Source organism: Macaca mulatta, chromosome 9 (genome assembly GCF_049350105.2).
Source record: "Macaca mulatta isolate MMU2019108-1 chromosome 9, T2T-MMU8v2.0, whole genome shotgun sequence".
NCBI lineage: Eukaryota > Metazoa > Chordata > Mammalia > Primates > Cercopithecidae > Macaca > Macaca mulatta.
In genome coordinates, this window is record NC_133414.1 from 88,281,686 (window position 1) to 88,295,590 (window position 13,905).

The 13,905-nt window shown below is 33.9% G+C and overlaps 1 long non-coding RNA gene across 2 annotated transcripts in view; it reads left to right on the forward strand.

Moving 5' to 3' along the window:
* The first annotated feature begins 673 nt into the window (after nucleotides 1–673).
* The window catches only part of LOC107000201 (uncharacterized), a 62,274-nt gene continuing 49,042 nt past the window's right edge, over nucleotides 674–13,905 (forward strand). For both annotated transcript variants that reach the window (XR_013397849.1, XR_013397850.1), the window contains exons 1-3: nucleotides 674–4,247; nucleotides 6,845–6,929; nucleotides 8,507–8,627. This is a non-coding gene — a long non-coding RNA (uncharacterized LOC107000201). The remainder of the gene's footprint in view (nucleotides 4,248–6,844; nucleotides 6,930–8,506; nucleotides 8,628–13,905) is intronic.

The following is a 13,905-nucleotide window of genomic DNA, read 5'->3' on the forward strand; positions in this document are numbered from 1 at the left end:
TTTTTAGTAGAGACAGCATTTCACCATGTTGACCAGGCTGGTCCTGAACTCCTGACCTCATCCACCCTCCTAGGCCTCCCAAAGTGCTGGGATTACAGGCGTGAGCCGCTGCACCTGGCCTCATTTACAATTTTTATATTGATTCCATATTGATTCCATGTTGAAGTGATCCATTGAATTAAGTAGAACATATTAAAATTAATTTCATCTGTTTCTTTTTACCTTTTTAAAAACTATGGTTGCCAGAACATTTATTATTGGATATGTAGCTTGCATTATATTTTTGTTGGACAGTACTGCTGTGTACTGTAAAAAAATCTAATTATGCCAATCCTTGCTCATATTCTTTCAAAGTCTTTCTGTTACTCTTTAGATAAAGACCAAAATCTTTAGCTTGGCCTCTAGGTCTGTGAAAGATCTCCCACCTGCCTCACTATTTCCACCACTTTTCAACCTTCCCTCTTGATTTCTGAGCTCCAGTCAGTCATCTCTTTTTAGATACTTCAGCACAGTGATTTTTTCTAACTACAGACTGAGACTTAATAATGAGTCATGAAATAAATTCTGTGAATCAAGACCAGCATTAAAATAATAGAAGGGAAGGAAGGGAAGGGAAGGGAAGGGAAGGGAAGGGAAGGGAAGGGAAGGGAAGGGAAGGGAAGGGAAGGGAAGATAGGTTACATCGCAAACAAAAGGGTAAATATTATTTCATGTAAATGCTTGTTATGTTTTGTGTTACTTTACTGGATTATGTTGTAAAAATATATTTTGTATTGTAAGGAAAATGTTTGAGAAGCAATACTTTAACCCAGGGTTTCTCAACCTTGGTACTATTGACATTTTTGTTGGATCACCCTTTGTTGTCTAGGGGCTGGCCTATTCTGTGTAGGATGTTGAGCAGTGTCCCCAACCTCTACCCACTAAATGTCAGTAGCACACCCTCTTCCATCATGACAACTAAAAATACTTCCAGATTTTGCCAGATGTCCCTGCGTAAGAAGCCTTTCTTTAACCCATCAGGTTTGATCTCACAACACAGCTTTTTTCCTTAACGGAAAGACACGTCTCACCACTCAACTCCTGGGTAACTCTTACTGACTCTTCAGTTCTCAGTTCAATTATACCATCCTTGGGAAAGTCTGTCCTAACTCTTCCAGGAAGATCTTTTCCTTTTATTACACATTCTAATAAAATCATGCTCTCTGTTTCAAGCACTTATCAGTTTCTAATTCTCCATTTATTTCTGTGATTATTAGGTGAGTATCTACCTTCCTCACTAGGTAAAAGCAGGGATCATTTTTGTTTTGCTCACAATACAACAGTAAATATATATTTATTCAGTGTCTACTATGCATTGCCTCCATTCTAGGTGGTAGATATACACTGCATACCTGAACAAGTAAAATTCCTGCCCTTGAGTACCTGATAGCCTTGTTGGGGAGACCTAAAATACAGAAACAGACCAATACTTAAGTACAAATTAAAAAAGAAATGGTGCTAAAATAAAGATGTGTTTGGGGTTGGGAAGACCTATTTAGATAGAGTTGTCAGAATAACAACTCACAAAAGCAGTGAACTTTAAGTAAAATTTGAAGTATTAGAAAGATACAACCATATACATACAGGGAAAGAATATTCAAAGAACAAGTACTATCTAACTAAAAGGCCTTATAACATGTTTCTAGTAGGCTTTTAAAAGATCATCTGCACTTAAGAAAATGCACCAAGGACACTAAACATAAAGAAAGTGAAGCCACTTAGGAAGTCATTCAGTCAAGGCAGGAGGTCATTAGTATCTTTGACTGGGGGATGTCATACTGGTAATGAGAAGTGTATGAAATACAAAAATTTACTAGATAAATACTATGTCAGTTCTGACAACTGACATACTAGGTACTTAGTAAATATTTGCTAATTTAATATCAATGTGAATGATAAAATAATAAAAAATGTGAATTCATTCAACATTTGCTAACACAATGAGATCAAAGCTTTAAGAAATTAAGACAACTTTGGAGTAAGTTTGAGTACTTGCTTTTTATTTTTGTCATGATATCTGCCTCTTAAAGCTTAGTTTAAATATTATATTGTCTAAGGAAAAATCTGTCCCTATAGCTATATTCTCATGGCAAGTTTGTTCTAGCTTCATTGTAGCATTTATCATTGTCCACCTTAGATAGTTATGTGTTCATCTGCCCAATTATGTTACGGTTGGTAGTGAAAGCTAATTTAAAAAAAATCATTTGAATTCTGATATAATAAACTGTATATTGAAGGCATTAAAGAATGTTAAACAAAATGTTACATATTTCTCACAGAATATTACTCGGGAGAATTCAATCTTTTCAGACTTTGCTTTGATGACTCTTTCAGTCAGAAATAATCTTCCAATGGACAGGAAATTAATTGTTTACAGTTTTTATTTCAAGTTAAAGTTTATTTTAAAAAGCAGTGTTTTAAAACATGTTTCAATGCCAGACATAGCAAAGGCTAGTTTCCACTAATACAAACAGTTTTTGATGATGCATTTCATTGTGGGAGTTAAGGGAATATATGTTTCATTTCTATGTGATGATTACTGAGGAGTAGAATTGCTGCATCAGAGGGTAAGTGTGTATTTAACTCCATAAGAAACTACCTAATCTTTTTCCAAAGAGATTAACCATTTTATACTCAGTCATGTATGAAAGTTCTTATTTTGCCACATCCTTATCAACTTTTGCTATGCCAGTCATTTTCATTTCAGCCATTTTAGTTGGTGTGAAATGATAATGTCATGGAAGTTTTAATTTGAAGTTTCCTGATGACTAGTGATGTTGAGCACTTCATCATATCTTTATTAGCCATTCATTTGTCTTTCTTTTGGAAGTGTCTGTTTTAGTCCTTTGCCCAATATTTAAAATTTGCTGCATTTTTGTTGTTGAACTGTAGATGTTCTTTACATATGGTGGATATATGTATTTTTCAGGTATATCTATTATGACTACTTTCCCCAAGTATGTGATTTGCCTATTCATTTTCCTAATGGTGATATTTAAGGAACAGAAGTTTTTAATTTCAATGAAGTAATTTCTCATTTAAAAAAATTTTTATGGTTAATGTTTTCTATGGCTTAAGAAATCTTTGTTGGCTACAATTCATGGAGATATTATTCTATGTTTTCTTTAAAAAACATTATAATTCTAGCTTTTGAGTTTAAGTTTATGATCTTTTATTTTCTGTGTGTGATGTGTTGTAGGAATGGTAGTTTATTTTTTTCCTTATGGATACCCAGGTTTCTTGGAACCATTTACTGAGAAGACTTTTCTTTCCCTATTAAATTGCTGCTGTATTTTTGTAAAAATTTAATTGGTTGTCTATATAAGTGAGTCAACTTCTGGATTCCAGATTGTTGATGTTGTTTTGATCTATTTTTTTCTATCCTTTAAGTCAATATCACATTAACTTGATTACTGTAACATAAGTGTTACAATCAAGTATATGTAATTTCTTCAACTTGGATGTTCTTTTACAGAATTGTTTTTTGCTATCCTAGGTTTTTATAAATTTCATATACATTTTAGCACTTGCTTGACAATATCTAAAAAAGTTTGCTAGGATTTTATATGGGATTGTGTTGAAACTCTATATCCACTTCAGGAGAATTAACATCTTAATGGTAATTAAGTCTTCTAATCCATGAACATGGAATATATTACCATTTATTTAAGTCTCCTTTAATTTTTATTAACAATGTTATATAGTTTTTACTGTGGAAGTCTTGCACAACCATTGATATATTGTTAAATTTATGATTAAGCATTTTAATGCTATTGTTCAGAACATTTTCTATTATCTTATTTTTATCTCTGGGATATGTAGTGATGTCCCTTTTCCATTTCTGATATTGCTAATTTTTGTTCTCACTTTCTCTTTTTGTCCCCTGAGCATTTTAAAAGCCAATCAATTCTATTAATCTTTTTGCAGAATCAACTTTTGTGCAGAATCAACTTTCAATTATTGTTTATTATTTTAAATTTCATGTATCTCTGCTATTACCTTACTTATTTCTGCACTTTGGTTTACTTTGAGTTTAATTTTGAAAAAGTCCAATTAAAATTTTTTACCACCCCTCCTCCATTAGATAAGAAGCCGTTTGATAGTAAGGACAATATCTAATGCTGCATATATAAAGCTTCAAAAATATTGGTTAAATCAATTGCCAGAGACAGAAATGGGAAAGTTCCAGTTGTCCAGCATGTAATTTGGTAAGCATTTGCATTAGTTATCTATTGATGAATAATATATTAACCCAAAGGTTCTTGCCTGATGGGGAAGGGGAAGAAATATAAGAAAATGACTAAAAGTAAAAATCACTTTAAAATGCAGAGGAGTGTAATAATGTAGAAAGAGCAGAGATATGGAACAGAATGGGTCAAATTCCAGTCTCTAGATGTGGAATTTGAGGTAAATACTTCTCTGAACTTTAATCTCCTCATGAAAATGTGGTTATCACTACTTCTAATAGGTTTATAGAATTAAATGAAATAACATGTAAAACACCTGTAAGAATGTATACCATATATTAGAAGTTCAACAGATGCCATTTTTATCAGTCTCAGTGTCATTTTGTAAATATGCTCTGAGAATAAAGTTACTACTGAGCATATGATAGAAGATACATAAATAACATGGTTAGCACCAGGCACAGTCCATTTTAGATGCACCTAGAACACACACCCTGTAAATGTCTGTAGAACTTATAAACCTTTACAAATCATGTTATGGCTATTGGAGACAGAAAAAAGTCTATAGATACCTATTTTGGCTTACAATTTTTGCTTAAAATCTATACCTTGTTTCTTCAACTGAAGATTTAGTTAATTTTTTTTTTCAAAAGACCAAGCTGTGAGCTAGTGCATATTAAAAGGAGAAAAAAATAAAGACAAGGTGGGACATACAAAACAACCTTTGGACCACCATGTTCAATAAAATAGAGTAAAAACTGGTAATTCAAGATCAGGAATTCTGAATTTTCTCCTTGTATCTGAGTGACCACCCAAGGGGAAATCACATAATTTCAATCTCTTAGGAATATTGTATCTTAGATAAATAAATCATCTCTTAAGACTATTAATGGGTGTAAAACACATTTCCATTATAACACATCAAAGGTTAGTGATCGTCATGATTTTCCTAGAATTTGCTGAATACCTATCATTGCCCTGAATATTAGTAAAGAAATATCTGAGTTTGGAAAGACACACCCTCACACTTTTCACTTCTGCTGACATATTTTTGGCTAAAAAATCGTGTCTATGGTTAACTTTAAGTGAGTAGATGTGATGGTTAACATTGAGTATCAACTTGTTTGGATTGAAGGATGCAAAGTATTGTTCCTGGGTGTGTCTGTAAGGGTGTTGCCAAAGGAGCTTAATATTTGAGTCAGTGGACCGGGAGAGGCAGACCCACCCTCAATCTGATTGGGCACCATCTAATCAGCTGCCAGCATGGCTAGGATAAAAGCAGGCAGAGGAATGTGGAAAGACTAGACTCACTGAGTCTTCTGGCCTCCATCTTTCTCCCATGCTGGGTGCTTCCTGCCCTTGAAGGTAGGACTCCAAGTTCTTCAGCTTTGGATCTCTTGGACCTTCAACCACAGACTAAAGGCTGCACTGTTGGCTTCCCTGCTTTTGAGGTTTTGGGACTCAGACTGGCTTCCTTGCTCCTCAGCTTGTAGACAGCCTATTGTGGGACCTCCTTGCGATCATGTGAATCAATACTCTTTAATAAAGTGCTCTTTATATATACATCTATCCTATTTGTTCTGTCCCTCTAGAGAACCCTGACTAATACCGTAGAGAAGTACAAGCCTTCTGTGAGCAGCAGTAACATCTACCACAGACACTTAAAATAGCTACTAAACACATGGTTCTCTCCTTTTCTTTACTCATGAACCCTAAAACAACTTAGCTCTAGAGTACAGGCTGAAAAATAGTTGACATAAACTGATTCAACACTTATATTTTCCCAATCATGAACTACAGCTTTGAAGTGCTTTATACATACTTGTTCATGTATTCCACAAGACAAACTTAAGAGGTCAATATTATTACCCCTATTTTATAGATAGGGAAGTTAACATACAGAGAAGAAAAGTGATTTGCCCAATATCACACAACTGGAATTCATAGCCAGGCAGACAGTCTGACCCCAGAATTCACACTCTTAACCATTAGAACACACTGTTCTACAGAGAGGGGAACAACATACACCAGGGTGTGTTGGGGGGAGGGGGGTGAGGAGAGGGAACTTAGAGGACGGGTCAATAGGTGCAGCAAACCACCACGGCACACATATACCTATGCAACAAACCTGCACGTTCTGCACATGTATACCTTTTTTTTTTGGGGGGGGGGAAGAACACACTGTCCTCAGAATAGGTCCTTGACAACTATTTTTTGAAGAGCTATGGGCCAGGATCTGAGCTGGAATTTTTCATCTGTATTCTCAATATGCATGGAATGTGTATGTCAGAATCTAGCCATTATGCAGGAAGACCACCGCTGGACTTGAGAAAATTTTCCACAATGCACTATTTTTAATTATAGACATATTAGAAAATAGTATTCTATTCATTTTGTATATTTTTCCATATTTCTACAAAGGGTCTTAACATATAAGTAACTTCTGTTGCTCAGTTTGTGACCTTCATTAAACAGTGCTTGTGCCAAAACCTCAAGAATGCATTACTTTCCTCTTTTGAGAGGAGAAAAATATAATTTTGCAGAGTTACATGGGATGAAAATAATGAAAATATACAAATCTGTTATTTATATTTAGTCTACTTATTTGTCCCACACAGCCTTCCAATTTTTCATCTTTTGTACCTTCACACTAATGGCAAATAAGAATTAATGGATAAAGAAGACAAAATGGAAAATCATAAAGTAAGTTCATATTCTCTGAAAATAATTTGTTTTAACATCCTCAATTTTGCATTTTCAGAAATCAAATTCCACATTGAGTGCCATTCGCTAATTGAATCGTTTGATCATCTATGAAAGGGATTAGCGAACTACCACCTGCAAGCCCAGTCTGGCCTGCTTCTTATTTTTATAAATAAAGTATTATTGGAGCACAGCTATACCCATTCATTTAGTATCATCTATGGCTGATTTTGCACTTAAATGGCAGAGTTGAGTAGTTGTGACAGAGACAGTCTGGCCCACAAAGCCTAAATTTTTTAGTATCTGGTCTTTTTCAGGAAGAATAAAATTGCCAGCCTCAGGTTTATGAAGAGATCAGTTGCTGAAACTATTGATAATAAGTCAGATATTTTGGGTATCCTTTTTTCTGTAGTCAGTGTTTTGCTTCACCTTGCAAATCACATGCTTAATGAAGGGCCCACTAAAAATACAGCGAACAGATGTCCTAGTCCCATTAGACCATTGAGGCTTACATTCATCATATAATTGATCCCATTATCAAATGACTATCATAGTATAAAACTTACTACTAAGCATCTCTGTTTTATGAGGCTTCGCCAAACACCAGTCCTATTTCTATTTATTCCTGCTTTATGGTAGCTCACATAACACCGAGATAGAGTTTCATGTTATAGTCTAAATGAAATAAATGTTTAAATCACTGGTAATGAAATTTGGTTCCACGTAAATTTTAGAATTGTTTTTCTATTTCTGTGAAGAATGTCATTGGTAGTTTGATAGGCATTACATTGAATCTGTAGATTGCTTTGGGTGGTATGGACATTTTAACAATATTCATTCTTCAAATCCATAAACATGGAATAATTTTCCATTTGTTTGTGTCCTCTTCAATTTCTTTCATCAATGTTTTATAGTTTTCATTGTAGGCATCTTTCACTTCTTTGGTTAATTCCCGGGGGTTCAATTTTATTTGTAGCTATTGTAAATGACATTACTTTCTTGATTTCTTTTTCAGATTGTTTACTGTTGGCATCTAGAAATGCTACTGATTTTTGTATGTTGATTTCTTAGCCTGCAACTTTACTGCATTTATCAGTTCTAAGAATTTCTGTTAATCTAGATATTTTGAAATATACTTACCCTGAAAATTTTAATGAGAAGTGCATAAGAAAGAATTGTAATGAAATTTGCTTATCAGAAATTTGTGTCAGAAAATTTGCATTAAAAGGCGTCCTGTTTAATTCATAGGGAGTAAAAGGAATGAATATTTTCAGGTATTCTTTTCTTAATAGTCATAAGCCAAGCTTATATAAAGAGATGAAATATGAGTTTGCAAAAGCAAACAGACCTGATGCCTAATGTGATCGCTCTTTCTTTTTTTTTGGCTCTGAGTTCAACATTGTAGCTGACTTGCACTGTGGGTGATAAACTTAAAACTGAATAAAAAACTTGAGAATCTTACTTATCTGGCTTTCTCTTTCTTCTAATGTTGCCCCAAATCAAAACCCTGCCATAATCTCTACATAATAAATCAAGCAGAAATTTCTGTTTATTTAATGAATATTATTTTTTTCCAGATATGACCGTTGGTGTGTCTTCAGCAAGTAGAAGGGTAAATTAATGAAGCAAGTCACTAAAAATTGCATGTTCTATTAACTAATGAGATGACCACAAAGAGAAGAAAATTCAATAGCTAAGGTTGGTATGACATTTTAATCATTTGCCTGAAATGATCAATTTCTAATCAATTGTCTAACAATGAGATTGATTTTTTTTCTGATTTTGTTATGAAAAATTTCAAGCATGCAGAATACTTGAATAAAATAAATATCTACCATCAATATTCAGCAATAGGAATTGACCATATTTGCATTTGCTCATTTTATCTCTAGATAAAATCTAGAGTAGTCTTCCCAGCTTTTAATTCATTTAACATATTTTCAAAATTATTTTAAAATTAAACTTATTTTGAGAGAATTATGGATTTACATGCAGTTGTAAAAAATAATGCAGATAGATCCTATGTATCTTTTACCCATTTCCCCCCAATGATAGCATTTTGCAAAATGATAGTATAAAAATATCACAATTAGGATATTGACATTGATACAGTCAAAATACAGAAGAGTTCCATTACTACAAGGATCCTTTGTATTCCCCTTTTATAGCCACAACTGCTTCCTCCTGTTTCCACTCTCTCCAATGCCCCTGGCAACCACTAATCTGTTCTCCATTATTATAATTTTTATATTGACTTTTTAAAAAGACCAAATCCATTTTCTCATTGATTGTCCCACATCCTGAATGTATCTGATAGTTTCCTCTTAACGTTTATCTTTTTTCTTTATCCTCTATTTCTGGAAAACTGAAGGTTGATCTAAAGACTTGACTAGATACACAGTAAACATTTTAGACAATATTTAATAAGTAATGCTTTGTATTTCATTTTACATCATATCAAGAGGTACACATGTTGGTATATCCCAATGTTAGTGAGTCATCTGCAATTTCTAAGTTTGATCACTCTGTTAATGTGATGACGAGCAAACCTCTCCATTTAAAAGTATGTTTTCCTTTGGCAACGGTGTATATCTTATACTCCAGCAACATTTTACCGAATTGTTTTAATCTTTACAAATAATTTTTTCCTGATTACTTATTTCCATGTGGGGTGTCAGAAAAACATGATTTTAAAATATTATTATGCTTTCTATGTTTATTAACTATCACTCTTTTGTGGAAAAAGTGTTTCTCCTCCAAAAATTTGCTCAGCTCCTTTCTTTTAATTACCAGCTGTCAAAGTAAGAAACTGATACAGTAATAAGATGATTAGCGATTCCAGTTTATCCAGGACAGTCCTGGTTATGTCTCTTTCCGCAGAATGTTGTTGTGTTTCCATTCACAATAAAAATTTAACAAATTGACAATAAGTTATAACATTATTCTATGTATCAGTCACCTCCAATTTCTCTCTCCACCTGGCTTTCACTTGCAGAATCACTACAGACTCCTAAGTGTTTATTTATTCAATGTTTCATAATTAATTTTGCCTTTTCATAGGCAAATCTTTTATACTTGAACAATTAAAATAATTATCCCTATTGGTGCTCACATTTCAATACTCAAATACTCAGATCTCAAAATTGGCTAATGTAAATCCCTTAAAAATGCTTTTGTGGGAATGAGATCATGTCCTTTGCAAAGATATGGATGGAGCTGGAAGCCATTATCCTCAGCAAATTAATGCAGGAACAGAAAACCAAACACCGCATGTTCTCTCATAAGTGGGAGGTGAACAATGAGAACACATGAACACAGTGGGGGGAACAACACCCACTGGGGCCTGTCACGGGGTGGGATATGTGGAAAGAGCATCAGAAAAAATAGCTAATGCATGCTGGGCTTAATACTTAAGTGATGGGTTGATAGGTGAAGGAAACTATCATGGCACACGTTTACCTATGTAACGAGCCTGCATATCCTGCACATGTACCACAAATTTACAAAATAAAGTCAAAAATGCCTTTGTGTGTTTTTGACACAAATTTTTGCTTCAGTGGTCTTTGACTAAATTTTTGTTTTATGAACTATTAAGATATTACAGTATTACCCTGTGTTTTCTTTCTTTTTCTTTTCTTTCTTTCTTTCTTTTTTTTTTTTTTTTTTTTGAGACAGGGTCTCACACTGTCACCTGGGCTGCAATGCAGTGGTGCAATCATTGGTCACTTTAATCTTAAACACCTGGGCTCAAGTGATGCTCTGACCTCAGTCACCAGAGTAGCTAAGACTATAGGTATGTGCCACCATATCTGACTAATTTTTTATTTTTTGTAGAGACAGGGTCGCACTATGTTGTCCAGGTTGGTCTTATCTTGTATTTCCTATGCTCCAGATCAGAATTCGAACATTTCTTCAAAGATCTCTGAATTCATTTTTTAAACATTTATTTGTATAAATTTAAGGTGTACAGTGCAATTTTGTTACATGGATATGTAACTGGGATTTTAGTATATCTACCACCTGAATAATGTTACATTGCACCCACTGAGTAATTTCTCACCATCCAACCCCCAACCTGTACCCTCCTGAGTCTCCAGTGTCTCTAATTCCACACTCTGTGTCCATGTGTACACATTATTTAGATCCCACTTATAAGTGAGGAGATGTGGTATTTGTCTTTCTGCATCTCACTTCTATCCATGTTGCTGCAAAAGACATGATTTCATTCTGTTTTATGGCTGATACTATTCTATTGTGTATTTATGTCACGTTTTCTTTATCCAGTCATCTCATGATAGACAATTAGGTTGCTTCCGTATCATTACTAATATGAGTAGTGTTAGGATAAACATGAGAGTGCAGGTATCTTTTTTGATATAATATCTTCTTTTCTTTTGGGTAGATACCCAAACAAGGATGCTCACTTTCACCACTCCTATTCAGCATAGCACTGGAAGTCTTAGCTAGAGCAATCAGGCAAGATAACAAAATAAAAGACATCCAAATTGGAAAAGATAAAGTTAAATTATCCCTGTTCATTAGTGAGATGATCATACATGTACAAAACCCTAAAGACTCCACAAAAAATCTTTGAGTGATGAATAAACTCGGTAAAGTTTCAAGATACAAAATTAATGTAAAAAAAAAGTACCATGTGTATACATTAGTGATCTAGCAGAAAACTAAGTTAAGAAGGTGATTCCATTTACAACAGTCACAAACAGAACACAACACAATACAACAAAACAAAACAAAAAAAACCCACCTAGGAAAACTTTTAACCAATGCAGTGAAAGGTGTTTACAAGGAAAACTACAAAACACTGATGAAATAAATTGTAGATGACACAAACACGTGGGAAAATCATCCTATACTAATTGACTGGAAGAACTAATGCCATTAAAATGACCATAATGTCCAGCCCACATTATCTAACTTTAATCATAGTACAAAGGTATAGTGACCATAACAGTGTGATTCTCGTATAATAGACATATAGATCAATGGGAACAGAATAGAAAACTCAGGAATAAAGCCATACACTGACAGCCAACTGATCATTGACAGTTGACAAAAACACACTGGGGAAAGGCCACCCCTTTAATAAATGGTGCTGGGAAAATTGGGTTCTCATAATGCCAAAGAATGAAATTAGACCCCTGTCTCTCACTATGTTAAAAAGTCAACTCAAGATGGATTAAAGACTTAAAAATAAACCTGAAACTGTAAAAATACTAGAAGAAAACATAGGGGAAATTCCTCTGGACATTGTCTCGGCAAATAATTAATGACCTCAAAAGCACAAATAACAAAAACAAAATGGGACTTAATTAAACTAAGAAATATATCTGATTTTCTGGGGGGAAACTGATAGTTAGAAACTAAAATGTGAGTATCAGGAGTATTCATTTACATTGGAGTGGTGTGGTTTCAATGGATAAAGCTAGGATATATGTAAATATAAGTAAACTTAAAGATTGAGTATATGTTGTTTATTTCCAATTCAAATTTAACATTACAGTGCTTTTCTGATTTTTTGATTTTGTATTGAAAACCTGTGTTTTATATCGAGAACCCTGGTTACTAATTAACACACTTATTTTATTCTTTTTTTTTTTTTTTTTTTGAGACGGAGTCTCGCTCTGTTGCCCAGGAGTGCAGTGGCGCCATCTCGGCTCACTGCAAGCTCTGCCTCCCAGGTTCACGCCATTCTCCTGCCTCAGCCTCCTGAGTAGCTAGGACTACAGGCGCCCACCACACCTGGCTAATTTTTTTTTTTTTTATTTTTAGTAGAGACGTGGTTTCACCGTGTTAGCCAGGATGGTACTTTATTCTTTATTCTAGGACATGTATAGAATGACTACAACATAAAAATTCCAATATGCTTACTAACTCTCAACAAGGTTTAAAATTGTGTTTCAGATTTTTTTCCCTTTAGAATATGTTCTATTAAGGATGTGCAGTCAGAATACTAGGCTAAAAGTCATTTAAACATTTGCCTGGCAAAAATACCACAAGCAAAATAAAGAGACACAATAAACTAAAAAAAAATAATAGCTTCCAGTTTTTTATCACAGGCAAAAGATTAATATTCTAAACATAAAAGAGCTAAAAGAAATAGAATATATATAATGGAACAAAAATGTATCAAAGATAAAAATAGTTCATTGAAAAAAGAAATACAAATGACTTTTAACATATGCAAAAAGGCTTAATTTGATCACAATAAGTTACATGTAAAACTCTGTTAATGTACAAATTTTGACCTATCACACTGACAAAAATCCAAAAGTCTTACAACATATTCTCTTGGCCAGGCTTCAGGGATAGAGACAATGACATATTGCCGGTGACAAGGAAAAATGGTATTTATGGAAAGGAATAGACAATATCTAGCAAAATTTGTACATTGTTTTAGTCTTTGACACAGATAATACAAAATCTTTCCATCCCCAAATCATTAATTTAATAACATTCGAAAAATCCCTTTTGTCATGTAAGGTAATATATTTTTAGGTTCTGTGGATTAGGATATGGATATCTTGGGGGGCTTTTTTTTTCTACCACAGAGAGTTACAGAAGACATAGATGAATTTACCAATAAATTTAAGGGGACTGTAGTTGTGTAGAGTATGTTCCCTTATAACAAGATAATTAAGCAAAAAAGTCATTGAGCGATAACAGCAATTTAGAAAGCAACCAACACACTTCCAGATTACCCTTAGATCAAAAAAGAAATCAGAAAGGAAATTAGAAAATATTTGAAATCAAATGTAAAGAAAGCAGCTGTATTTCAAAATTTGTGGGATACAATTAAAGAGTAGACAGAGACATTTATTTATTTATTTATTTTTGAGACAGAGTCTTGCCCTGCTGCCTAGGCTGAAGTGTGATGGTGATCTTGGCTCATTGCAGCCTCCGCCTGCTGGGTTCAAGTGATTCTCCTGCCTCAGCCTCCTGAGTAGCTGGGATTACA